The sequence below is a fragment of the Balaenoptera physalus genome (assembly GCF_965194825.1).
Source record: "Balaenoptera physalus genome assembly, chromosome: 10".
NCBI classification, from domain to species: domain Eukaryota; kingdom Metazoa; phylum Chordata; class Mammalia; order Artiodactyla; family Balaenopteridae; genus Balaenoptera; species Balaenoptera physalus.
In genome coordinates, this window is record NC_138889.1 from 16349103 (window position 1) to 16375002 (window position 25900).

The 25900-nt window shown below is 38.7% G+C and overlaps 1 protein-coding gene and 2 long non-coding RNA genes across 11 annotated transcripts in view; 2 read left to right on the plus strand and 1 right to left on the minus strand.

The window, feature by feature from the left end:
- SIK3 (SIK family kinase 3) overlaps positions 1–25900 on the plus strand; it is a 249758-nt gene that overhangs the window by 34564 nt on the left and 189294 nt on the right. The window lies entirely within an intron of this gene.
- LOC309637125 lies at positions 1726–5786 on the plus strand. The gene is made up of 2 exons (XR_014250427.1): positions 1726–2140; positions 3950–5786. It is a non-coding gene; the product is annotated as an uncharacterized lncRNA (long non-coding RNA).
- Positions 5487–24024, minus strand: LOC309637122. The gene is made up of 2 exons (XR_014250424.1): positions 19259–24024; positions 5487–18834 (listed from the first exon to the last, which is right to left on the minus strand). It is a non-coding gene; the product is annotated as an uncharacterized lncRNA (long non-coding RNA).

Genomic DNA, 25900 nt, shown 5'->3' on the forward strand with positions numbered 1-25900 from the left:
GTTACTTGCAGTTACCCTTAAACAGTTGCTGTCTGTTACTGTTAGGCATATTTTGGACATGGGAGTTCCATATCAATATTTTGTGTTATGTTGCTAAATTTCTTGTCTGGTTTAGACACTTCACTTTTGAAGTTAGGTTGGAACCGGCTTTGAACAGAGGGCCACTGGAAATTGAATACAGTGGCCCATTTGGTGAGGACAAAAAGTTGGCATATTTTTAGTTAAGAATTCTTAGGAAAATTTTGATAATGTGAAGATATATTTTCCAAATGTCATATGATTTTGAGGTTAAGTAGTTGCTGGGAAAACCAGGAAGCTTGTGATTTCTCCTGAAAATATTAGCCTTTTACACTAAAACTATCAGTATTTTTTCTTTTATAATTAAACATAGGTAAGTTAAAAAAAAAAGGCATGTTCATTGTAAAAAGTTCAGTCTATGTAGAAATTTTTTTTTTTAATAAATGTATTTATTTTTATTTTTGGGTGCGTTGGGTCTTCGTTGCTGCTCACGGGCTTTCTCTAGTTGTGGCGAGTGGGAGCTACTCTTCGTTGTGGTGCACGGGCTTCTCATTGCTGTGGCTTCTCTTGTTGTGGAGCACGGGCTCTAGGCACACGGGCTTTAGTAGTTGCAGCACGTGGGATCAGTAGTTGTGGCTGGCGGGCTCTAGAGCACAGGCTCAGTAGTTGTGGTGCACGGGCTTAGTTGCTCCGCGGCATGTGGGATCTTCCCGGACCAGGGCTCGAACCTGTGTCCCCTGCATTGGCAGGCAGGTTCTTAACCACTGCGCCAGCAGGGAAGCCCCTATGTAGAAATTTATAAAGAAAAAGACAGTCCCACATTCCCACATTTTGCTCTCTAGAGGTAGCTACTATTAACAGTTTGGTATATGTTCTTCCATACCTTTTCCTGTGTACATACAAACATTTGTAGATAAATTTTGGGGCGTTTATTTTATTTTGTTGTACTGTAGCTTTTGTAACTCTCTTTGCACATGAAACCTACTTTATTCCCCCACCCCCATTTTTTTCTGTTAGCTTTTGAAAGACTGTTGTTTGTTTTCTTATTCATATATAGGACCTTTAAAAAATCATATTATGGTTATTAATCCTTTGTTACATATGGTGTATTTTCTCTCCGCATATCATTTATCTTAAGTTTTAACTTTTGTGGTATTTTTTGTCATATAAAAGATTTTTAAAAAACTGTAGTTCTAGTATGACTTCTGGGTTTTATGGTATGCTTAGGAATGTAGATACCTACGTGAACATTTAAAATAGCCTGTATTTTCTTCTAGTGTTTTGTAAATTTAATATTTAGGTTTTTCAATATAGTGTGAGATAAGGATCTAACTTAAAAAAAATATTGATAGGGCTTCCCTGGTGGCGCAGTGGTTGAGAGTCTGCCTGCCAATGCAGGGGACGCGGGTTCGAGCCCTGGTCTGGGAAGATCCCACATGCCGCGGAGCAACTCGGCCCGTGAGCCACAATTACTGAGCCTGTGCGTCTGGAGCCTGTGCTCGGCAACGAGAGGCCGCGATAGTGAGAGGCCCGCGCACCGCGATGAAGAGTGGCCCCCGCACCGCTATGAAGAGTGGCCCCCGCTTGCCACAACTAGAGAAAGCCCTCGCACAGAAACGAAGACCCAACACAGCCATACATACATATATACATACATAAATAAAAAGAATGTAAGCAGACAAGAATAGCATTAAAAAATAATAATTAAAAAAAAATATTGATAGCCAGTTGTCCTAGTAGTTTATCATTTACTACCTACATGTTTGAAATGGTCTTGTTAACATATACTCTTGATAAAGGGTACTAACTGTGTATCCGTACTACATGTTTTAATTACTGTCACATTAGCATATATTTCAAAATTCATTAATTATTACAATCGATTCAATCTCTCTGTTTTTTAGACTGTCATCATCATCAGCAAACGATAATTTGGATTCTTCCAGTATTTATGTTCCTTTTTTAGTGACACTGTTGAAGAATAGTTGTGATGCTAGTAATACCACCTGACACAGCACTTCTCAACCTTATATGCACAGAAATTACCTGGGGGATCTTATTAAGAAGCAGATTCAGTAAATCTGGGCATGCCTGAGAGTCTGCATTTCTGACAAGCCCGCAGGTAATGTTGATTTACAAGCTTATAGACCTTATTTTGAGTAACAGGGAGCTAATATTTATTGAACACTTAATTTATTCTGGTCACTATTCTAAGTGCTGTACATGTATGGACTCTTCTTAACTCCGTGATGATTAGCATCCCCAATTTACCAGTGAAGAAACTGAGACTTAGACTTGCCCAAAGTGACACAGCCAGTAAGTGGAAGAGCCAGATCAAGCTCAAGCAGTTTGCACCCTTAACCTCTTGGATATATTTCTTCACCAGTAGCAGACATTATTTTCTCTTGTGTGACTCACATGGTAATGCCCTTAGTTTAGTTTTAGTTTTTAATTAATAGACTTTATTTTTTGGAACAGTTTTAGGTTTACAGAAAAATTGAGCAGGATGTAGAGAATTTCCATATACCTCCTTACCTTCCCTCTCCCCTAATATTAACATCTTGCATTAGTGTGGTACATTTGTTATAACTAATGAGCGAATATTGATACATCATTTTAAACTAAAGTCCATAGTTTACATTAGGGTCCACATTTTATCTTGTACATTCTATGGATTTGGACCAAAGTCTAATGTCATGTATCTACAATTATGGTATCACACAGAATACTTTCACTGCCCTAAAACTACCCCATGCTCTACTTATTCATTCCTCCCTCCCCCACCCCCGCTCCCTGGCAAACACTGGCCTTTTTACTGTCTCCATAATTTTGCCTTTTCCAGATTTCTGGAATCATATATAGTTGGAATCATAGAGTATATAGCCTGTTCAAGTTGGCTTCTTTCACTTAGCAATATGCATTTAAGGTTCTTCCATGTGTTTTTGAGGCTCGGTAGCTGATTTCATCTTATCCCTGAATAATATTTCATTGTCTGGATGTACCACAATTTATTTATCTATTCACTGAGGACATCTCGTCTGCTTCCAAGTTTGGGCAATTATGAATAAAACTGCTGTAAACATCCACATACAGATTTTTGTGTGGACTTAAGTTTTCAGCTCATTTGGGTAAATACCATGGAGCATGACTGCTGGATTATATGGTAAGAGTATGTTTAGATTTGTAAGAAACTGCCAAATTGTCTTCCAAAGTGGCTGTACCATCTCGCATTCCCACCAGCAATGAAAGAGGGTTCCTGTTTCACATTTTTGCTGGTGTTTGGTATTGTCAGTGTTTTGGATTTTGGCTGTTCTAATAGGTGTGTAGTGATATCTTATTTTTAAATTTTCAGTTCACTAATGACATACGAAACTGTGCATCTTTTCATATGCATATTTGCTCTGTGTGTATCTTCTTTGGTGAGGTTCAGGTCTTTTGCCCATTAAATTTTTTTTTTCTTACTATTGAGCTTTTAAGAGTTCTTAGTATTATTATTTTGGATACCAGTCCTTCGTCAGATATATGTTTTGCAAAGATTTCCTCCCAGTTTTTGGCTTGTCTATGCCTTTAGTTTTTACCATTACCATGAGGGTTGCTCTCCATTTGTGACAAATAATCAAGAAAGTTTCTTTCTCTGTTTGTCTAAGAGCTTTAGTCAGGAATGCCTACTATAGCAGGGAAGTCTTTGAAAATTATTTGGCTAAATGAATGGGTGAAGCTTTGTTTTTTAGCAAGGCATCCCTGTTGTAGTCCAGATACTTTAAAACACATTCCTCATGGTATTATATTTAAGAATGTAACTGAAAATTTAATTCTGATCCTTGTAATAGTTTACTCTTACTCCTTCCATGATCTCATGTGCCTTTAATGTCCATTTTGCTTACTTGTCCAATATCCTAATCTCATTCTGGCTTGATCTTCTTTGTTGCAGCTATCTGTCCCTCCCGTTGTCTGTAGCAGTCTGTTCCTGTGGCCAGTCAGAACTTCCACCTCTGAAATCATAAATTTGGAAATTTGGCTCTCTGAACACAGTTTCCTGCCTTCTCAGTTTGCCATTTGCTGAACGTATTCTCTGATTTCACTGAGGCCTCCAGCCCATTAAATCTTCTCTGTCTCCAAATTTGTGACATTCTTCCTGGCATCGGTTTATCCCATATGGACACCATAGTTGGTCACTTGCGATGAGTCATAAGTATCCTCAGTTCTCCTGCACCTTTGTTCTTCTCTCCCACATGTCATGCAGATCTCCAGCTGTGGATGAACAATACTGCCCATTTTCCGTGTTCCTGCTGTAGGGCTTCAAGAAATGATTGAATCGTATTAATTTGTTCTGTTACTAATTCATGAGTTCCCCCCTCATCTATGCTTGTTATTCTCTTTAGTAGTCTTCTTACTTGTCTGTAGTTGATTTCATTTCTCCTTCACCAGAATGACTGTTCTTTCTAAATCTTTACCCATTTTTGTTGAGCTCAGGTTCACCTCCCTCTATCACAGAAGATTCCACGTGCTCCATTTAAGAAAACCCAGCACATCTGTTATTTCCGTATAACACCTTTTGTTATTCAGATAAAGATAAGCTGGCAAGTTTAACAGCCCTTTTTAGTTTTCCAGCCATCTCTCTTCTCTCAGAGGCCCCACTTCACGGGCTTTTTTCAGATCCTTAACACGCCAAGCTCATTCTTAGCATAGGGTTCTCTTTCTTCTGCCAGACGGGTTTTCTCTTTTGGTGTTTAATTCAGACTCCTCTTTGGGACTTATATGACACTTGCTTGGAAAAGCTTTTGCTGACCTTCCATGGACCTGAAGATAGACCAGATTCTCCCTGAAATAGTTAATGGTCATGAGAGTAACAACAATAACAGTAAACATTTGAGTGTTTGTGTGTCAGGCACCACTCTAAGCACTTATACATGTGGACTTTTTTAGTTTTCGCAACAACCCGATGGGATAGATAGATGGGTAAATAAATAGGGCCTAGAATTGTCCCCATTTTGTAGATGGGGAAACTGAAGTGAAGAGGGTGAAGTCACTTGTCCAAAGTCACACAGCCATCTGGTAGGAGAGTTGGGATTTGAACCCTGGCAGTCAGGCCCCAGAGCCCCTGTTCTAAACTGCTGTGCTGCACTGTACCGGTAGTTATAACCGTGTCATTTCTGGTTAATGTCTCCCTTCCTTGGTAGGTGCCGAGTTCCTTGAGTTCAGAGATCGCACCTGTCTGGTTAATTTTTGATTCTCCAGTGCCTAGAACAGAGCCCGGCAGTGAGTAGGCTGTGACAGAATGAGTCACAGCTGCCATTCTGCTTAATTGAGTAAATAGAAGCTTTCAGTGTGACTGTCCTCAGTTTCCTTCCCCTTTGCTTCCAAATGTTAAATCCCTTTGATCGAAAGAATAAGTGCCCTATTTATTTCAAAAGTTAATCCCTCTACGTGTTTACCTGTGATATCGTAAAAGCAATATATGCACTCTGTAAGAACAATTAGTGTAAATGTACACAAAGGAAGTGTCCTTCATTTTCTTTCTTCCTTAACCTTTACCATTTTCCAGAGTTATCAACTACTAGCAGTCAAGTGTATGCCTTCTTCTGTACATGTACAAACTGTACGCACTCTTAAAATACACAAAAGGGAGTGTACATAATACGCATACTATTCTAAGTTTGTTTTTTATATTAAAAGTTAACGTTTTATATTGAACTATAGCTTTGCGAGAGGTCACTATTTAGGGAAACTAGGTAAAGAGTATATGGGATAGCTCTGTTTTTTTTTTTTTTTAATAAATTTATTTATCTATTTTTGGCCTCACTGGGTCTTCGTTGCTGTGCACGGGCTTTCTCTCTAGTTGCTGTGAGCGGGGTCTACTCTTCGTTGCGGTACGTGGGCTTCTCATTTTGCAGTGGCTTCTCTTTGTTGCGGAGCACGGGCTCTAGGTGCATGGGCTTCAGTAGTTGTATCACGCGGGCTCAATAGTTGTGGCTCGCGGGCTCTAGAGCGCAGGCTTAGTAGTTGCGGCGCATGGGGTTAGTTGCTCAGTGGCATGTGGGATCTTCCCGGACCAGGGCTTGAAACTCTTTCCCCTGTATTGGCAGGCAGATTCTTAACCACTGCGCCACCAGGGAAGTCCCTCTGTATTCTTTCTTTCTTTCTTTTTTTTTTTTTTTTTGGCTGCGCTGCGTGTCTTGTGGGATCTCAGTTCCCCTACCAAGGATTGAACGCGGCCCCACGGCAGTGAAAGCGCCGAGTCCTAACCACTGGACAGCCAGGGAATTCCCTGTATTATTTCTTACAATACGTGTGACTCTACAGTTATCTCAGAATAAAAGTTTAACTAAAAAATTATAAGACTCTTTCCATGTCAGCATATTTATCTCTTCTAAATGGCTAGATAAGATTCCACTGTATGCATTATTTCATTTCACCTTTCCCCTAATTGATGCACTTTTAAGTTATTTCCATTTTTTCATTTTCCCAACACTACTGAAGGGGGAACATCTTTGCATTCATAGCTTTATACTTGCTTGGATATACATGCACAGACACGTTTTAGAAGAGGAGAAAGGATTGAAAGGTGTGCACATTTGAAATTTTGATAAAAGTTGACAGGCTCTCTTCCAAACCAGTTTATACTTTGACCAACGTTTGGGATAGAGCCTGTGCTCTGTGCATTCACCTTCACTGTCTTCATTCTATTTCTCCGTTTCTTCTTTGGGACTTTTAAAAACTAGACCTTTTCCATTCCATACCTCCTCTGTTGGCTCTCTTCTGTCTGCCGATCCTCTAACAGATCCTCCACATCAATAGGGCTTTTCTTCAGCAGCCACATGCTTTTTTTGTATTTACTTATCCTTACGTAAGACCCTATGAGGTAGCTCCCGCTATTCTCTCCATCTTGCAGGTAAGGAAAGCAAGATGCAGAGAAGTTAGTGACTTGCTCAAGGTCACCCAGATAATGAGGAGCTGGATATTAATCCAGTCAGTCTGGCTCTAAAGTATGTGCTTTTAACCACCATGCTCTAAAAAGGGGCTGGGAAACTACTGCTCAGATTTGTCCTGCAGTCTGTTTTTGTATATCCCAGCTAAAAATGCTTTTTACACTTTTAAAGCTTTGCTTAAAAAAAACAAAGGAAAAGATGGGACACAGTGTGTAGTTCACTGACCCCGCTAGTACCTCTTTATTTTTTATGTTATTTCTTTTTACCACCTAACTTCTGTTTCTTCACCTCTCTTTCTCTCCTACACCTATGGTAATCTTTTGTCTATCCCGGCAGTTTCAGGTAAACTGACCTGAGGAGGGTTTTCAGTGCCTCATTGATAAACCTAGTTACCTAATTTAAACTCTTGTTCTATCTGAGTTCTTTATATCATTTGACACTATTAATTACCCTGTTCTTTTTTAAAACTTCCTTTCCTTTAGTTTTCAAAACAGAAGTGCCTTCCTATTTCTCTCTTCCCTTCACTGATATACTACTACTTCTTAAGCCCCTTTGTGACTCTTTTTCTCTCCCTGCTTTTTAAGTGTTTATATTCTTCTGGATTCAGTCCTTTAGCTCTTACTCCCAACTCATGTTCAGGTCCTCTTTCCCTTCTCGTCCCTCCTCCAGATCAGAAAGACCCATGTTTGAATCTGATTCCATTATTTTCTGTCTGAGAGATCTGAACAATTTACTTCATTTCTCTGTTTCTTTCTCTGTATGAAGGAGAATAGTGATACCTACCTCAGGGTCATGTGGATTAGATGAAATAATGTATGTAAAACCTTTAAACCCTACCTCACTTACAGCAAGTGCTTAATAAATACTAGTAGTAGGAATAGTAATAATAGTATGGTTGTGTTGTTACTGTAACTCTGTATCTCTAGGACTCCCAGCTTTCCTGAGGTCCATACAAAGATATTCAGCTGCCTACTAAAGACTCACATTTGGATACCTCCCTAGGTACCTTAAACTCTATCTGAGGTGTTTCTCTGGCTTCAATGCTTAGTGACTCTGGCTAAATTACTTATTTTCTTTAAGCCTCAAATTCTCCATTTTCGAAAGGGTGATAATAATAGGACTTACTTTATTATTATTTATTATGATTCCTCCCAAAATTCGATCTTCCTTTTGCCCTGTTCTGCCTGGAACAAGAGCCTGAGAAATACCTTCTTCGGTCTGCCTTCTCTTCCTTATCTTCCACCTGCAGTTAGTCACCAGGTACTGTTGATTCTCCTTCAGAAGCATCTGCTTGCATTCGTCCACTCCTTATCATTTCTTCACAGAATTACTGTTACCAATAATACAATAATTATTGGTAATTATTATTACCTCCTAACTGGTCTCCCGGCCTCCAGGCTACCTCCCACCTTTCATGGATTTATGTTTATTGAAGGCAGATCTCCTCATGTCACTCAGCGGTAAAGGCCTCAGATGCGTCCCTCTTACCTGCCATGTGAACCCGCAAGGCCCACGACCCACAGTCTTCTTTTGTAGCCTCATCTCTTGTTCCTGGAACTGTTGGGTCCTACACTGTCTATAGGTTAGACTGCTGACGCTTCAGCGACTGCACCACACACTCATGCCTTTGTCCCTCCCCTGTTATTGCTACTTCTTCATTCTTTTTGCTTAGGGTGCTGCCCCCTCAACCACTCCCTGTGAATAAGCACCCAAAGCTCCACCCCAAACTCCTCATCTGTCTGGTGAATTTCTGGTCCTCCTTCAGTGATGAGTGGGTACATTGATAAATATGTTAATCTACTCTTTTTCCTCTCTTTAGTCTTAACTGCCCTTCCAGGCAACATTAATTGGTCCTTTTTTAAGAGGCCATGTAGTGGGTAGTTAAAATCCCTGAGTCAGTCTGCCTTGGTTAATAATGTAGCTGTAGAAGTGGGATAAAACTATTTAACCTATCTGTGCCTCTAATCTATAAAAAGTGGATAATATTACTCTTATTGTGAGGATTAAGTGAATTAATATAAGAAAAATGCTTTGAATAGAACCTGCACATATGAAGTAGTTCATAAATATTAGCTGTTATTATTATTATTCTCAAAGCACCTCTTACATACGTCTACAATAGCATTTACACCTTTATTACAGTTACTCTTTTGGTGTATTTTTCCCAATAGACAGTGGCTTCTTTGAAGGCAGAACTTGTCTTTTACTCATCTCTGTGTCACTGGTATCTAGTACACAGCGGCCCCCAATAAACATTGAATCAGTCGTGCTGTTTGCTTGGCCCATAGTAAAGCGCTGGATCCTCCCGCGTTTCAGCAGTCAGTGTCTTACATCTTCTGGAAATGATTGCTTTCTGAAAGTATGGCATTAGAGACACAGAGCTGTCTGTTTAGGACCTCAGTGAGCTCTTGAACCAGAAATTTGATATTACAATGAAGTTTCCTACCTATAGCAGGCAGAATGCAGCGAATGGCGTGTGGTCTTTGCAGGAAGTTTCTCCCAGAGTGTAAGAGAACCTCTAATGTTTTTTGATTAAAGGGACACAGTCCAAAGCTAGAAAGTCTATTTTCTATCAGACCTGTTTTGTTTTGTTGAGTATGAGTAGAGCTGTTTCTGCCTTTTCAACTCTATTCTTATTAAGTCTGCTAAAGATTGAAATGTTAAAACTTTTCCCTTTTAATGATTCAGAGAAGAGATTTCTTTTCTATAAATTTATGTATTTATTTATTTTTGGCTACGTTGGGTCTTTGTTGCTGCACGCGGGCTTTCTCTTGTTGCGGTGAGCGGGGGCTACTCTTCATTGCGGTGTGCGGGCTTCTCATTGCGGTGGCTTCTCTTGTTGCAGAGCACGGGTTCTAGGCGCCTGGGCTTCAGTAGTTGTGGCACACAGGCTCAGTAGTTTGGCTTGTGGGCTCTAGAGCGCAGGCTCAGTTGTTGTGTCACACGGGCTTAGTTGCTCCGCGGCATGTGGGATCTTCCCGGACCAGGGCTCTAACCCGTGTCCCCTGCATTGGCAGGCGGATTCTTAACCACTGCGACACCAGGGAAGTCCCTCTGCCCCTCTTTTAAGGTCTGTATTTTAAAACCTTTTTATTTTGAAAAATTATAGACTCACAAGAAATTGCAGAATAGCACATAGAGTACTGTGTACCTTTCCGCTAGCCTCCCCCAATGATGATATCTTATATAATTGTAGTATAATACAAGGTCCATTTAAAAACTCCATTTTGAAGAATATTCTCAGTGGTAGGAAAAAAACTCTCCTCCCTTCCTTCCTTCTTTCTCCCCTTTTTTTTTTTTTTTTTAACAAAAGGCTGTATTGGACTTGTGGAAGTGGCCAGGAATCATTTGAACTCATGTCTGCAAAACAAACTAGGTGGGTGATCAAGCTGGGTAGTATGGTGTCTGGTCCTTAACAGGAAAAAGGTATGGCTATATGATACCGTAAGACTGATTTTATCTACTTTTATGAGCTGGCCTTGAAAGCAATTTCAAAAGAGGAGTTTCCAAAGATGGAATGGGTGTATAACCTCCTTAAGTAATTAAATGAGGCACAGTACTCATTTAGATGTGAATATTCTAATGTGTTGGTTAAGATAGTCTCAATATTTTATAGCCATACCATTTGTATTCTCTTTTAATGCTTATATTCTTCACAGAGAATATGTTTTTTAAAAAATAAGCTAGTTGTTAAAACACACAATGGATTGTGGAGAAAAGAGTTTATTTTCCTCATGCTCATTTTTTAAAGAAGGCAGAAGGCTTGTAAAGGAAGAGATTTTGGAAAATAAAATTTATTTTCCATATTGGAACCCTCATACATTGCTGGTGGGAATATGAAATAGTATAGCCACTTTGCAAAACAATTTGGCAGTTCCTCAAAAAGTTAAACATAGAGTTACCGTATGACCCAGCAATTCTACTCTTAGGTATATACCCAAGAAATCTGAAACATATGTTCACGCAAAAATATGTACACAAATGTTCATAGCAGCATTATTCATAATAGCCAAAAAGTGAAAACAACCCAAATACCCATCAACTGATGAATAGATAAACAAAATGAGGTATTTCCACACAACGGAATATATTTCAGCCATAAAAAATAATGAAGTACTGATAACACAGCAACATGGATGAAGCTTGAAAACATTTTGCTAAGTGAAAGAAGCCAGCCACAAAAGGCCACGTACTGTATGATACCATTTATATGAAATGTCCACAATAGGCAAATCTATAGAGACAGAAAGTAGATTGGTTGTTGCCAGGAGCTACAGGGGGATGAGAGAGGAGGGAGTGGAGAGTGACTGCTAATGGGCATGGAACTTCTTTTGGGGGTGATGAAAATATTCCAGAATTAGACAGTGGAGATAGTTGCACAATCTTCTAAATACACAAAAAACCATTGAATTATGTACTTTAAAAGGGTGAATTTTATAGTATGCGAATTATATCTCAAAAAAATGTATTCCCAACTTCCTGTATTAAACTGTGATGTGGTTTGGGGTGTCACCTGTTTGCCTGGTGTGATGGAATAGGAGTATAAGGTTACTTACATTTGAGCTCCAAGTGAGGCCAAAGGTTAGTGGGAGAAGGGGGTGACTTTGTCAGACCTAAGCCTGGTAACTGCTCAGTGCCCTATAACCCTAGTGGGCAGAGTAGAAGTAGGAGCAGATCAGATAAGGATGGACTTACCATCCCTTAGAATCCAGACAGATACATTAACACAGAGAGAGATCAAGAAGTATTTTAAACAAAGCAGGTTCTGACCTGTTAAATTCTATAGGCTAAAGTTCTTGCCATTCCGTCTTGGATGTGTACCTCACAGATCTTGAGAAATCTGTCTCATAGTGAATTATAAGGAAAGTTTTAATAGGCCTTATAGAATTAAAAGTATTTTTATTAATTTTTGAAATGTAAATCACCTTGGGTTTTCATAAAAGTGTCCAAAATATGATTTTCATCAGTGACACACTTTTCTTTTCATATATGCTTAAAAAGCCTTCTGGTTTTTTGCAAAGTAATCTGAATGTTTGTGGTGTAAAAATCATTATATGTGTAGAAGTGGTACCAAGACGGTAGCCAACTTGATCAATTATTCTTTGGCAGACTGAGCTATATGTGTGTGTGTGTATATATATATATATATATATATATATTTTAAATTAATTTCTTTATTTTTGGCTGTATTGGTTCTTTGTTGCTGCGCGCGGGCTTCCTCTAGTTGCGGCGAGCAGGAGCTACTCTTCTTTGCGGTGTGTGGGCTTCTCATGGTGGTGGCTTCTCTTTGTTGCGGAGCACGAGCTCTAGGCGCGCGGACTTCAGTAGTTGTGGCATGTGGGCTCAGTAGTTGTGGCTCGCAGGCTCTAGAGCGCAGGCTCAGTAGTTGTGGTGCAGGGACTTGGTTGCTCCGCAGCATGTGGGATCTTCCTGGACCAGGGCTCTAACCCCTGTCCCCTGCATTGGCAGGTGGATTCTTAACCACTGCGCCCGCCACCAGGGAAGTCCTATGTATGTTTTAAAAATAAATCACACTGCCATATCTGACTAAGACTTTAGTCTTATTTAAATAAATGTATGAGAGATGGGGAAAAATAAGATTAGCCTAATGGCAGGAAGTGTACACTGATTCTTCCTGTCTGCCAGGCATCGTTGTCATTTTATTAAGTTCCAATAAATGAAGCCAGCTGGGTGCTTTAGAGCAGTGACCTTCAAACTGGGGTGCACGTCTAAAGCTGTCTAGGCTGGCTACTTTTGAGAGTTCTCAGTGTTCATTTATACTCTTTCCTGAAATTGTTGTCTGAAGACAAGACTGGCAAAATCCTCGCTCTTTTCCTACTCTCCCTTTAGTTCCGGCTCTTCTGGTTGACAAAAGAAAAAGCCATACCTTTCACTCATCTTGAATCTCACTGATGTATGTTTATCTGAGGTGTAAAATACTCCAGGGTTCCAACAAAAGGATAGCTGTGACACTGGCATCAACTGTGAAACTTCTCTTTATCAAGGTGTATACCCTTCTCCATACATCTTATTAATAGCTGCATCTCCAAAACTGGAAATAACTTTTCATGGTTAGTTATCAAAATTTATAGTACATTTGCATTGTTTTCACCAACTGCAGCTACCAGTAATAGTAACAGGAACTCAATCCAAAGGAAATACTTTAATAAATAAAAAAACAATACGTTACAGGAAAGGATGATAAAAATTTATATTAAAATTTTTATTTATTTATTTTTATTTATATTAAAATAAAATAGTATGGAAGAAGAAGAATAGCAATATAATTTCAAGGAGAAAAAGAAATAGTATAACATTTCATATAGGAAATGAAGATTCTGTTATAGTTTTAAAATGGAGGATGGTGGGTATCAGATTGCTCAAGTGTTTAGATTTCATTGGATGTATTTAAATTAATGACATAAAATTTTTTTTTTTAGTTGTCAGTTTTAAATTGGCCTATATTGATCTATAAAGGAAAGTACAAGCCTTTGCAATGATTTAAACTATTGATAAAAAAATTTCAGTATCAACTTAAAAATATTCAAGGAAGGATTTTTTCCTCCCAGTTTTATTTTAGGGGGTATATAAGCAAAACTTTTTGAAGATAATGCTCCAAGGTATATAGAGATCAAGAAGAAACAGTTTCTGCCCTAAAGAAGGTTTGTAGTTGAATGATGGAGTGGGGACATATACACATAATTTGGCTTAAATAAAGCCTTTATTTGGTTGTATTTTGCTGCTTATTTAACATGGGCATTGTGCCTCAGTGTTGCATCATGCTTGTTTAAATGACCCTTGAATAGTGATATAGCTCATATGTGCTCTGTTTCCACATAGGCTATTGTGCAGAACAGAGAGGGACTGTATCTTTTAGAAGACAGATGGATAGGAAAAGTGCCCACTGCACTTAGCACTGATGAATAGTAGAGCTGTCTCATTGTCTGGTTCCTCTGGTCATAATGAACATGAGATTGGAGTCAGGAGACCCCAGTTCGTGTCCTGACTCTACCCTAGGCCATGTGACCTTGGCCAAATCACTTAACACATTTGAACTCTAGTTTCCTTTTATAAAAAAAAGTTTAAACTGGATGATGATCTAGCTCAGAAATGAAGAATCATCAATTTACTCCATACATTTTTACACAGTGCCTAAGCTTTGGAAGTGATAGCTGTAGCAAACTTTAAGAAATAGATGCCAAAATAATGGAGATTACTTGCTTGTCGTGGAGAAGAATAGCCTACTACTTGTTATTTATCTGAAGTGTGGTTAAGACAGTGTGTTATACAGCCTGTCAGAAGTGTTGTGGGCCTCACCACTGCCCTTTTTATTTGCGGGGTGGGAGGGAAAGGAGAATTTCCTCTACTTTTTTGAGAATTAGAACAAATTCTACACAGGATTAGTAACTGAGAATCCCAATTTTAGCTTCATGCCAGGGCCTTTAGTGAAAGCCACATTTTTGTAATGTTCTAGCAGAATATTAAAATGGATTATGGATTACAGACAGCTCCAAGCTTTGCTCTTTATAGGTCAGAGGCGGAAACCAAGAGAGCAATTACTGTTCACTCTTGTCATGGACTGGGCCTCTTAGATTCTTTGTGGAACTAAAGTGAAACTTTCTGGAACAGCTCCACTAGAATGGCTTTCCTGGGGGCTTATGAGGCTTACATTCTGAAACCGATACTCTTGTAGTACAAGAATAACTACAAACTGGTGTGGAATTAGGAGGCTGTGAAGGGGAGATGCCACATGCAGTTCTCATTCTCCAAAGTCCCTTGGCTGGTGAACAGAGATTTTTCCCGTCAGTAAGCAGATATTTGGTTATACATTGACAGATCCTTTCTAAACAACTTTTGGAAAAGAAGACTTTTCTTCTGTTTTGTGTTTTTGGAGCTTAAGGAGAATAATGAAGTAGGTAGAACTGACTTGTGGTAGTTTAATGTGTACAAATATTATCTATTTAACTCCTGTCACTAGTCTTTATCTCTTATATTTGTTCTTGAACATCGTCTCCATTGTTTGTGTCCAAGAAAGATAACTGGATAAATTATAGTGGCTGATTTGCATATGTTATTGTCCTTTATTTATTATCCTCAATATTGGATAGTTTGAGTGATTTGCCTCAGTTAGGTAGGTACTTAGATTGGACCCTAAGGTTTTTAACTTTTTTTTTGGGGGGGGCAGCACAAAATATGGGGTGAAGAGGTCTATCTTTAAAGTGACTGGGCTTGGTGCCTTTTGCTGCTGAAGAGGGAAACACTATTACCTGGCAGAATCTACTGTGTTTTGTATCATCAGATCTTTAAGTCAGCAGTTTACTTTTTTTTAGTAGTATGTCTTGGCTTGTCTGAATGAGTCATAATTAAAATATAGTCACCAGGACTCATAATCTTGTCCAAACTGGAATTATATTATAGATATACTATGCCTTGCCATGTACGGAAATAGACTGATACAGGTCTGCTGTGATCACTGAGATGAGATAGGTTTTTATAAATAAATAAATAAATGATAAATGAAAAATTATTTTAGAAGCATTTTAATAGGTTTCTTTGTCATCTACTCAAAAGAAAAGAGCCTGGAAAGTGAAAATAAACAGAAAAGTAAGTAAAAATAATGGTTATTCAAATTGAAATCTGAAAATCTCTTTCATCTACTTGAGTTTTTATATTTATTATGTAAAAATGACATGATTGTTTTCTTTGAAAAGATTCAAGGAATAAAACAATTTTAAAAAGAGTTTTGACATTCCTTTGTTCATTGACAAAAACATTGTCTAGAACACCAGCTCAGGGCATGTAGCTTCTGATCCAGGTCAATAAATAATATTGCTAAGGTTTGCTATAGTCATTTGCCGTAGGTATTTTATTGAGCTAGAACTGCACTGGGGCAGTAGCTTTCAAGTCTGGAAACATGAATGAAGAACTTATGTGCCGGGCTTCCCTGGAGGCGCAGTGGTTAAGAATCTGCCTGCCAATGCAAGGGACACGGGTTTGAGCCCTGGCCTGGGAAGATCCCACATGCCGTGGAGCAACTAAGCCCATGTGCCACAACTACTGAGCCTGCGCTCAAGAGCCTGCAAGCCATAACTACTGAGCCCGAGTGCCACAGCTACTGAAGTCTGCATGCCTAGAGCCCATGCTCCACAACAAGAGAAGCCACCACAATGAGAAGCCCGCGCACCGCAACAAAGAGTAGCCCCCGCTCACCGCAACTAGAGAAGGCCCGTGCACAGCAATGACGACCCAACACAGCCAAAAATAAAAACAAACAAATAAATTAATTAATTAAAAAAAAAGAATTTATATGCCAGGTACTGCACTAAATACTGAGGACACAAAGGTGAATAAAACATTACTTATACTGGGTTTTGTTCTACAAAGGATTTGAAATACTGACAGGAAGTAAATACAATAATACTATAAAATATAACTTAAGTTCAGAACCAGGGAAAACAGAAATTAGATTTGGAGGCCAAAATATGGTTGAATAGTAAGACATGGGCCCTATGGCTGAGAAGCTCAGTTTAATGTTCATCCTAGTAGCGACATGATACAGAAGCTAAGCTTTGTTATGTTCAAGCTATGTTAAGGCATGATTAGTATATTTAGCAGGATTATGAAGAGTTCAGGCATTTTGGGGGAACTCCCATGAAAATGTCACCTGGAGTTGGTTTTGTAAGTGGTAGTGTTGTTACTCTTTAGTTATGAGAGTTGAATATAAGATGGATTTCAGTATTATTTTTAAATTTTATTTAAACTTCACTGTGTTCCCTTTGTCCAGCGCATCCCGCCATTCGTCACTTCGTGCCTCGTGGTATTGCAGTGCTTATGTTCAAGTGACCCCGATTTTACTTAATAATGGCCACAAAGCACCAGAGTAGTGACGCTGGCAATTCAGATATGCCAAAGAGAAGCCGTAAATTGCTTCCTTGAAGTGAAAAGATGAAAGTTCTCTGCCAAAGAAAGAAAGAAAATCATATGCTGAGGTTGCTGAGATCTACGCCGGGTGGCTGACAGAGTCTTTTTGCTCCAGCCGGGTGTCAGGCCTGAGCCTCTGTGGTGGGAGAGCTGAGTTCAGGACATTGGTCTACCAGAGACCTCCCAGCCCCATGTAATATCAAACGGTGAAAGCTCTCTCGGAGATCTCCATCTCAACGCTAAGACCCAGCTCCACTCAACGACCAGCAAGCTACAGTGCTGGACACCTATGCCAAACAACTAGCAAGACAGGAAAGCAACCCCACCCATTAGCAGAGAGGCTGCCTAAAATCATAATAAGGCCACAGACACCCCAAAACACACTGCCAGATGCGGTCCTGCCCACCAGAAAGACAAGATCCAGCCTCATCCACCAGAACGCAGGCAGCAGTCCCCTCCACCAGGAAGCCTACACAACCCACTGAACCAACCTTAGCCACTGGGGGCAGACACCAAAAACAACAGGAACTACGAACCTGCAGCCTGCAGAAAGGAGACCCCAAACACAGTAAGTTAAGCAAAATGAGAAGACAGAGAAATACACAGCAGATGAAGGAGCAAGGTAAAAACCCACCAGACCAAACAAATGAAGAGGAAATAGGCAGTCTACCTGAAAAAGAATTCAGAGTAATGATGGTAAAGATGATCCAATATCTTGCAAATAGAATGGAGAAAATACAAGGAGCGTTTAACAAGGACCTAGAAGAACTAAAGAGCAAACAAACGATGAACAACACAATAAATGAAATTTAAAATTCTCTGGAAGGAATCAGTAGTAGAATGGCTGAGGCAGAAGAACAGATAAGTGACCTGGAATGTAAAATAGTGGAAATAACTACTGCAGAGCAGAATAAAGAAAAAAGAATGAAAAGAATTGAGGATAGTCTCAGAGACCTCTGGGACAACATTAAACGCACCAACATTTGAATTATAGGGATCCCAAAAGAAGAAGAGAAAAAGAAAAGGACTGAGAAAATGTTTGAAGAGATTATAGTTGAAAACTTCCCTATATGGGAAAGGAAATAGTTAATCAAGTCCAGGAAGCACAGAGAGTTCCATACAGGATAAACCCAAGGAGAAACACGCCGAGACACATAGTAATCAAATTGGCAAAAATTAAAGACAAAGAAAAATTATTGAAAGCAACAAGGGAAAAACGACAAATAACATACAAGGGCACTCCCCTAAGGTTAACAGCTGATTTCTCAGCAGAAACTCTACAAGCCAGAAGGGAGTGGCATGATATACTTAAAGTGATGAAAGGGAAGAACCTACAACCAAGATTACTCTACCCAGCAAGGATCTCATTCAGATTCGATGGAGAAATCAAAAGCTTTACAGACAAGGAAAAGCTAAGAGAATGCAATACCACCAAACCAGCTATACAACAAATGCTAAAGGAACTTCTCTAAGTGGGAAACACAAGAGAAGAAAAGGACCTACAAAAACAAACCCAAAACAATTAAGAAAAAGGTAATAGGAACATACATATCGATAATTACCTTAAACGTGAATGGATTAAATGCTCCAACCAAAAGACAGAGGCTTGCTGAATGGATACAAGACCCATATATATGCTGTCTACAAGAGACCCACTTCAGACCTAGGGACCCATAGAGACTGATAGTGATGGGATGGAAAAAGATATTCCATGCAAATGGAAATCAAAAGAAAGCTGGAGTAGCAATATCAGATAAAATAGACTTTAAAATAAAGAATGTTACAAGAGACAAGGAAGGACACTACATAATGAAGGACACTACATAATGATCAAGGGATCAATCCAAGAAGAAGATATAACAATTATAAATATATATGCACCCAACAAAGGAGCACCTCAATACATAAGGCAACTGCTAACAGCTCTAAAAGAGGAAATCGCCAGTAACTCAATAATAGTGGGGGACTTTAACACCTCACTTACACCAATGGACAGATCATCCAAACAGAAAATAAATAAGGAAACAGAAGCTTTAAATGACACAAGAGACCAGATAGATTTAATTGATATTTATAGGACATTCCATCCAAAAACAGCAGATTATACTTTCTTCTCAAGTGTGCATGGAACATTCTCCAGGATAGATCATATCTTGGGTCACAAATCAAGCCTTGGTAAATTTAAGAAAACTGAAATCATATCAAGCCTCTTTTCTGACCACAGTGCTATGAGATTAGAAATCAATTACAGGGAAAAAAACGTAAAAAACACAAACACTTGGAGGCTAAACAATACGTTACTAAATAAGCAAGAGATCACTGAAGAAATCAAATAGGAAATCAAAAAATACCTAGAGACAAATGACAATGAAAACACGACGATCCAAAACCTATGGGATGCAGCAAAAGCAGTTCTAAGAGGGAAGTTTATAGCTATACAAGACTACCTCAAGAAACAAGAAAAATCTCAAATAAACAATCTTACCTTACACCTAAAGGAACTAGAGAAAGAAGAACAAAAAAACCCCCAAATTTAGCAGAAAGAAAGAAATCATAAAGATCAGATCAGAAATAAATGAAAAAGAAATGAAGGAAACATTAGCTAAGATCAGTAAAACTAAAAGCTGGTTCTTTGAGAAGATAATCAAAATTGATAAACCATTAGCCAGACTCATCAAGAAAAAAAGAGAGAAGAATCAAATCAATAGAATTAGAAATGAAAAAGGGGAAGTAACACCTGACACTGCAGAAATACAAAGGATCATGAGAGATTACTACAAGCAACTATATGCCAATAAAATGGACAACCTGGAAGAAATGGACAAATTCTTAGAGAAGCACAACCTCCCGAGATTGAACCAGGAAGAAATAGAAAATATAAACAGACCAATCACAAGCACTGAAATTGAAACTGTGATTAAAAATCTTCCAACTAACAAAAGCCCAGGACTAGATTGCTTCACAGGCGAATTCTATCAAACATTTAGAGAAGAGCTAACACCTATCCTTCCCAAACTCTTCCAAAATATAGCAGAGGGAGGAACACTCCCAAACTCAATCTATGAGGCCGCCATCACCCTGATACCAAAACCAGACAAAGATGTCACAAAAAAAGAAAACTACAGACTAGTATCACTGATGAACATAGACGGAAAAATCCTCAACAAAATACTAGCAAACAGAATCCAACAGCACATTAAAAGGATCATAGACCATGATCCATTGGGTTTATCCCAGGGATGCAAGGATTCTTCAGTGTACGCAAATCAATGTGATAAACCATATTAACAAATTGAAGGAGAAAAACCATAGAATCATCTCAGTAGATGCAGAAAACTTTCTACAAAATTCAACAACCATTTGTGATAAAAACTCTTCAGAAAGTAGGCATACAGGGGACTTCCCTCAACATAATAAAGGCCATATATGACAAACCCACAGCCAACATCATTCTCAATGGTGAGAAACTGAAACCATTTCCACTAAGATCAGGAAAAAGACAAGGTTGCCCCCTCTCACCACTATTATTCAACATAGTTTTGGAAGTTTTAGCCACAGCAATCAGAGAAGAAAAAGAAATAAAAAGAATCCAAATCGGAAAAGTAGATGTAAAACTGTCACTGTTTGCAGATGGCATGATAATGTACATAGAGTATCCCAAAGATGCTACCAGAAAACTACTAGAGCTAATCAATGAATTTGGTAAAGTAGCAGGATACAAGATTAATGCACAGAAATCTCTTGCATTCCTATACACTAATGATGAAAAATCTGAAAGAGAAATGAAGGAAACACTCCCATTTACCATTGCAACAAAAAGAATAAAATACCAAGGAATAAACCTACCTAAGGAGACAAAAGACCTGTATGCAGAAAACTATAAGACACTGATGAAAGAAATTGAAGATGATACCAACAGATGGAGAGATATACCATGTTCTTGGATTGGAAGAATCAACATTGTGAAAATGACTATACTACCCAAAGCGATCTACAGATTCAGTGCAATCCCTATCAAACTACCAATGGCATTTTTCACAGAACTAGAACAAAAAATTTCACAATTTGTATGGAAACACAAAAGACCCCGAATAACAAGCGCAATCTTGTGAAAGAAAAACGGAGCTGGAGGAATCAGGCTCCTTGACTTTTCAGACTATACCACAAAGCTACAGTAATCAAGACAGTATGGTACTGGCACAAAAACAAATATAGATCAATGGAACAGAATAGAAAGCCCAGCGATAAACCCAGACACATAGGGTCACCTTATCTTTGATAATGGAGGCAAGAATATACAATGGAGAAAAGACAGTCTCTTAAATAAGTGGTGCTGGGAAAACTGGACAGCTACATGTAAAAGGATGAAATTAGAACACTCCCTAACACCATATACAAAAATAAACTCAAAATGGATTAAAGACGTAAATATAAGTCCAGACACTATAAAACTCCTGAGGAAAACATAGGAAGAACACTCTATAACATACATCACAGCAGGATCCTTTTTGACCCACCTCCTAGAGAAATGGAAATAAAAACAAAAATAAACAAATGGGACCTAATGAAACTTAAAAGCTTTTGCACAGCAAAGGAAACCAGAAACAAGACGAAAAGACAACCCTCAGAATGGGAGAAAATATTTGCAAATGAAGCAACTGACAAAGGATTAATCTCCAAAATTACAAGCAGCTCATGCAGCTCAATATCAAAAAATCAACAACCCAATCCAAAAATGGGCAGAAGACCTAAATAGACATTTCTCCACAGAAGATATACAGGTTGCCAACAAACACATGAAAGAATGCTCAACATCATTAATCATTAGAGAAATGCAAATCAAAACTGCAATGAGATATCATCTCACACCGGTCAGAGTGGCCATCATCAAAAAATCTACAAACAATAAATGCTGGAGAGGGTGTGGAGAAAAGGGAACCCTCTTGCACTGTTGGTGGGAATGTAAATTGATACAGCCACTATGGAGAACAGTATGGAGGTTCCTTAAAAAACTAAATATAGAGCTACCATATGACCCAGCAATCCCATTACTGGGCATATACCCTGAGAAAACCATAATTCAAAAAGAGTCATGTACCACAGTGTTCATTGCAGCTCTATTTACAATAGCCAGGACACGGGAGCAACTTAAGTGTCCATCAACAGATGAATGGATATGGAAGATGTGGCACATATATACAATGGAATATTACTCAGGTATAGGAAGAAACGAAATTGAGTTATTTGTAGTGAGGTGGATGGACCTAGAATCTGTCATACAGAGTGAAGTAAGTCAGAAAGAGAAAAACAAATACCGTATGCTAACGCATATATATGGAATCTAAAAAAAAAAAACGTCCGATGTATCTAGGGGCAGGACAGGAATAAAGATGCAGATGTAGAGAATGGACTTGAGGACAGCGGGAGGGGGAAGGGTAAGCTGAGACGAAGTGAGAGAGTGGCATGGACATAAATACACTACCAAATGTAAAATAGATAGCTAGTGGGAAGCAGCCACATAGCACAGGGAGGTTGGTTCTGTGCTTTGTGTCCACCTAGAGGGATGGGATAGGGAGGGTGGGAGGGAGACACAAGAGGGAAGAGATATGGGGATATATGTTTATGTATAGCTGATTCACTTTGTTATACAGCAGAAACTAACACACTTTTGTAAAGCAATTATACTCCAGTAAAGATTTTTAAAATAAATAAATAAATAAACTTCACTGTGCTGAGGGGACAGTCTAGGAACCTAGGCTGAGGAGCTGAGGACTGAAGTTTCACTTTATTTTTATATGGTAATAGGTTTTTGTTTATATGATAAGTACGGATTTAATATTGAGATAGAAAAAGAAGTGAATTGCAGTTTAGAAATTGCTATATTTCCGTTCTGTTTTTCCTTTAGTTATTAAACTTTCCCTTTCCTTAGTTTGTAGTGTTATTTCATGGCATCTTTGTGGGGCAGGATGTGATGCTTTTTGCTGAATCAAAAAGTACTACCGTTTCTCTGGTTTCACAGGTTAGAGAAACTCTGATGAAGTAAATAAGTTGTAATTTGAATATAGAGTCTGTTTTGGGGACTCTTGTGGGCATGTGTTAGTTTTAAAAGCGAAAAAAGGATTTAGTGTTCTAAAGGGATATATAAACACAACTTTTTGACAGTAGCTTCAGATTTCATTGGTTCAACAAATATCATTTTTGCATAATACATAATCTTCCAGTATGGTGGCTAATGAGATACAAAACTGCATAATTACAGCAACAGTTATTTTCCTTATAGAATTTGGCGGCTACTAAGTAAACAGTTTTTTTACTTATCTTAATTAGCTTAGTTATGTGCCGTCATTGAATGAATCTTATACTTTCCTTCATGCTGCTGCACTCCACATTTTTAGTTGAACAGAGACAGATATTAATTATTTTAAAAGAGGTCTTGCTCTTAAAGCATTTTTGCCAATTGGTTTTCCTTAATTACAATGGTAATCCACATTTAGATGAAATCCAACTCAGGAAGAATGCATAATGAAATGCATACTTACTGAAAACATTCAGTTAGGGTAGAGGAAAGCCTCCTAGAAGGTAAAATATTTCAAGGTTGTTTTAAAGTTTATCCTCATTATTTTTATTCATCCATACGTATGTTAACTGGACGAAGGTTCCTGGATGTGGTACTATTTTGGTAAGGCCCTGTGTGTGTCTCAGGCACTTGTGATGCAGGTACTGACTTTTAAAACCGAGACTCATGCAGATGTGCAATAAGACACCACTCCAGCCTTCAAGACCATCTGTGTTTCTTTTGTAACCTGTAAGATGTGTTTGCCAGTGCATTTCACATTTCAGCCAGTGGAATCTAAAGAATGCAGATGGGAACTATAGAACCTATGTGTAAATCAGTTTCACTTTCAGGAGATTGGAAATAGCTGTTGAGAGCACTTCGGGTTTAGTGGGAAGGAGTGCTGTGGTGGATGGGCAGTGTCTACTAGGGTTTGGAATGGGGAAACTGCAGCATGTGCTCCTTCTGTCTATCACCCATGGTGTCGTCACCTACGTTGAACGTGTTCTCTGATCATACTGAGAGCCCAAAGGCTCAAGATAATAATTTCAACAGGGACCTGGGAGAAATAAAGAAGACAGAGGTATTTAGGACAAAAGTGGGCCAGTACACATCCAGTGTTTTCAAATTGGGAAATACTGATTTAACTCCACAGATGAAGCATACTAAAATGGATAGTAGTAGTAGTGTTTATTGGATTTTTAACTTTTAGAATCAAAATTTGGGATTATGTAACCATTGTTCGATTCAAAGCCAAGTAGTGCATTAGTCCAATGTCACAATTGGTTTACCTGAAGAAAAATGTTCCTAGTTAAGGTTAAATAGATTGTCTTTTCTTATACTCCTTCTACATAAAATTATGTCATATTTTGGTTTGCTTCATATCCTGATTGTAACATTTTTATACTATTGTATATTTTACTTAGAACTTTCAACTGTCTTTTATTTTTTTTGATTGAGGTTACAAATATGTCTTCCTAAGAATATCACTAATGTCTCCTTACTTCTTACCTACTATCTATTACCCAGAATCCAGTTCATTCTACTTCCTGAAGATATTTTTTTAAAGCCTATGTTTTCTGTTGTAATATAAACTGATTTCTTTCTTAAAAAAAAAAAAAAAAAAAAATGAAAGACTTTTATAGGCAGAAGGGAGCAGAAATAAGGAAGTTATACTAGGTTAAAAAGGTGGTAGGTTATGGCAAGTGGGAATGAAAAATATTTCCTGCCATCGAGCCACTACAGCCACCCCCAAGGGTGCATCCTGAGGGGACTCAGGATGGGAAAGAACAGGATACTGGCCTTAGATAGCTAAGGTCATATCAAAGGAATGATTTCACTGAGCTCTGACTCTTGCATCTTCCCATAAACAGAAAAGTGCTAAATTCCTTAACTTGAGATATCTGGTTTTCTTTAATTAATCTTTTGATGTTCCGACTACCTGGTCTTTGTTGCAAAAACCCCTATATATCCTGGCTCCTCCCTTACCTCTTTGGAGCGGTCTCTTTCTTCTATTACTACTTCCTGCTGAGAGTGGGCATAATCTTGCCTAGTTGAGTAGAAATCTCTCTCCACCTGATCTAAATCAAGGTATTCTGCGCCCAAAACCAGTATTCACCCTCGTAGTAACAACAATTTAGCCTGAAACTGTTGGACCCTGTCAGAGATGAACCTTGTAAGCAGTTGAAACAGACAGGGGTCAAACTGGAGGCCTAACAGGATGCTCATATCTGGGCCCAGGAAACAAAGGCAAATTTTGGGGTAAGAGCTGCAGGGTGTAGGACCTCCACCCCAATTCCCAAGAAGTATCTTGAGTATGAAGTCTCTCAGGGGGGAGTTGTTAGGGAAACTACTGACTGAAACCACCCGCCCTGGCCAGACACAAAAGAAACCACTTGCATGAGTTATCTTACAACAGGAGGTCCTGGTAAGGAATGCAGAACCAGCAAGCTACCACCAACTGGAAGAATTCAGGAAAGGTCAAAAGGAGAGAGGAGACTCCAGTCCATATGTCTTACCAACCTCCCAGAATCCTTCTCGCTGAAACCCATCTTGACTGAGTGATGCTATCACCACCAGGAAGGACCCTAAGTCAGTGATTGGCCAGAGACAACCCAGAAACTCACTCCATTATCATAAAACCTGAGACCGCAAGCCACATGGCAGAGCAGTTCTCCTAGGTTCCCTTACCCTGCTGCCTTCCACCCAGGTGCATTTCTGGGAGAGTTAAAACTAAATTATAGTGACTAAATTATAGTGACCTGGGACTTAGTATTTGTGACTACTTTTGGGGCTAATTTTCTTGTTTTTAACAGTGTCCAGATATCATGTCTAATAACCACACTACACTGAGGTTTGTTGTACATGAATGTGTGCACACACATGTTCTTGTATGCCTATGAGCATATACAAAGCTCAGGGAGTTAAGATTTTGCACTTTGATGGTTAAATTCTTCTTGGAGCCTATTTTCTTTTTTTA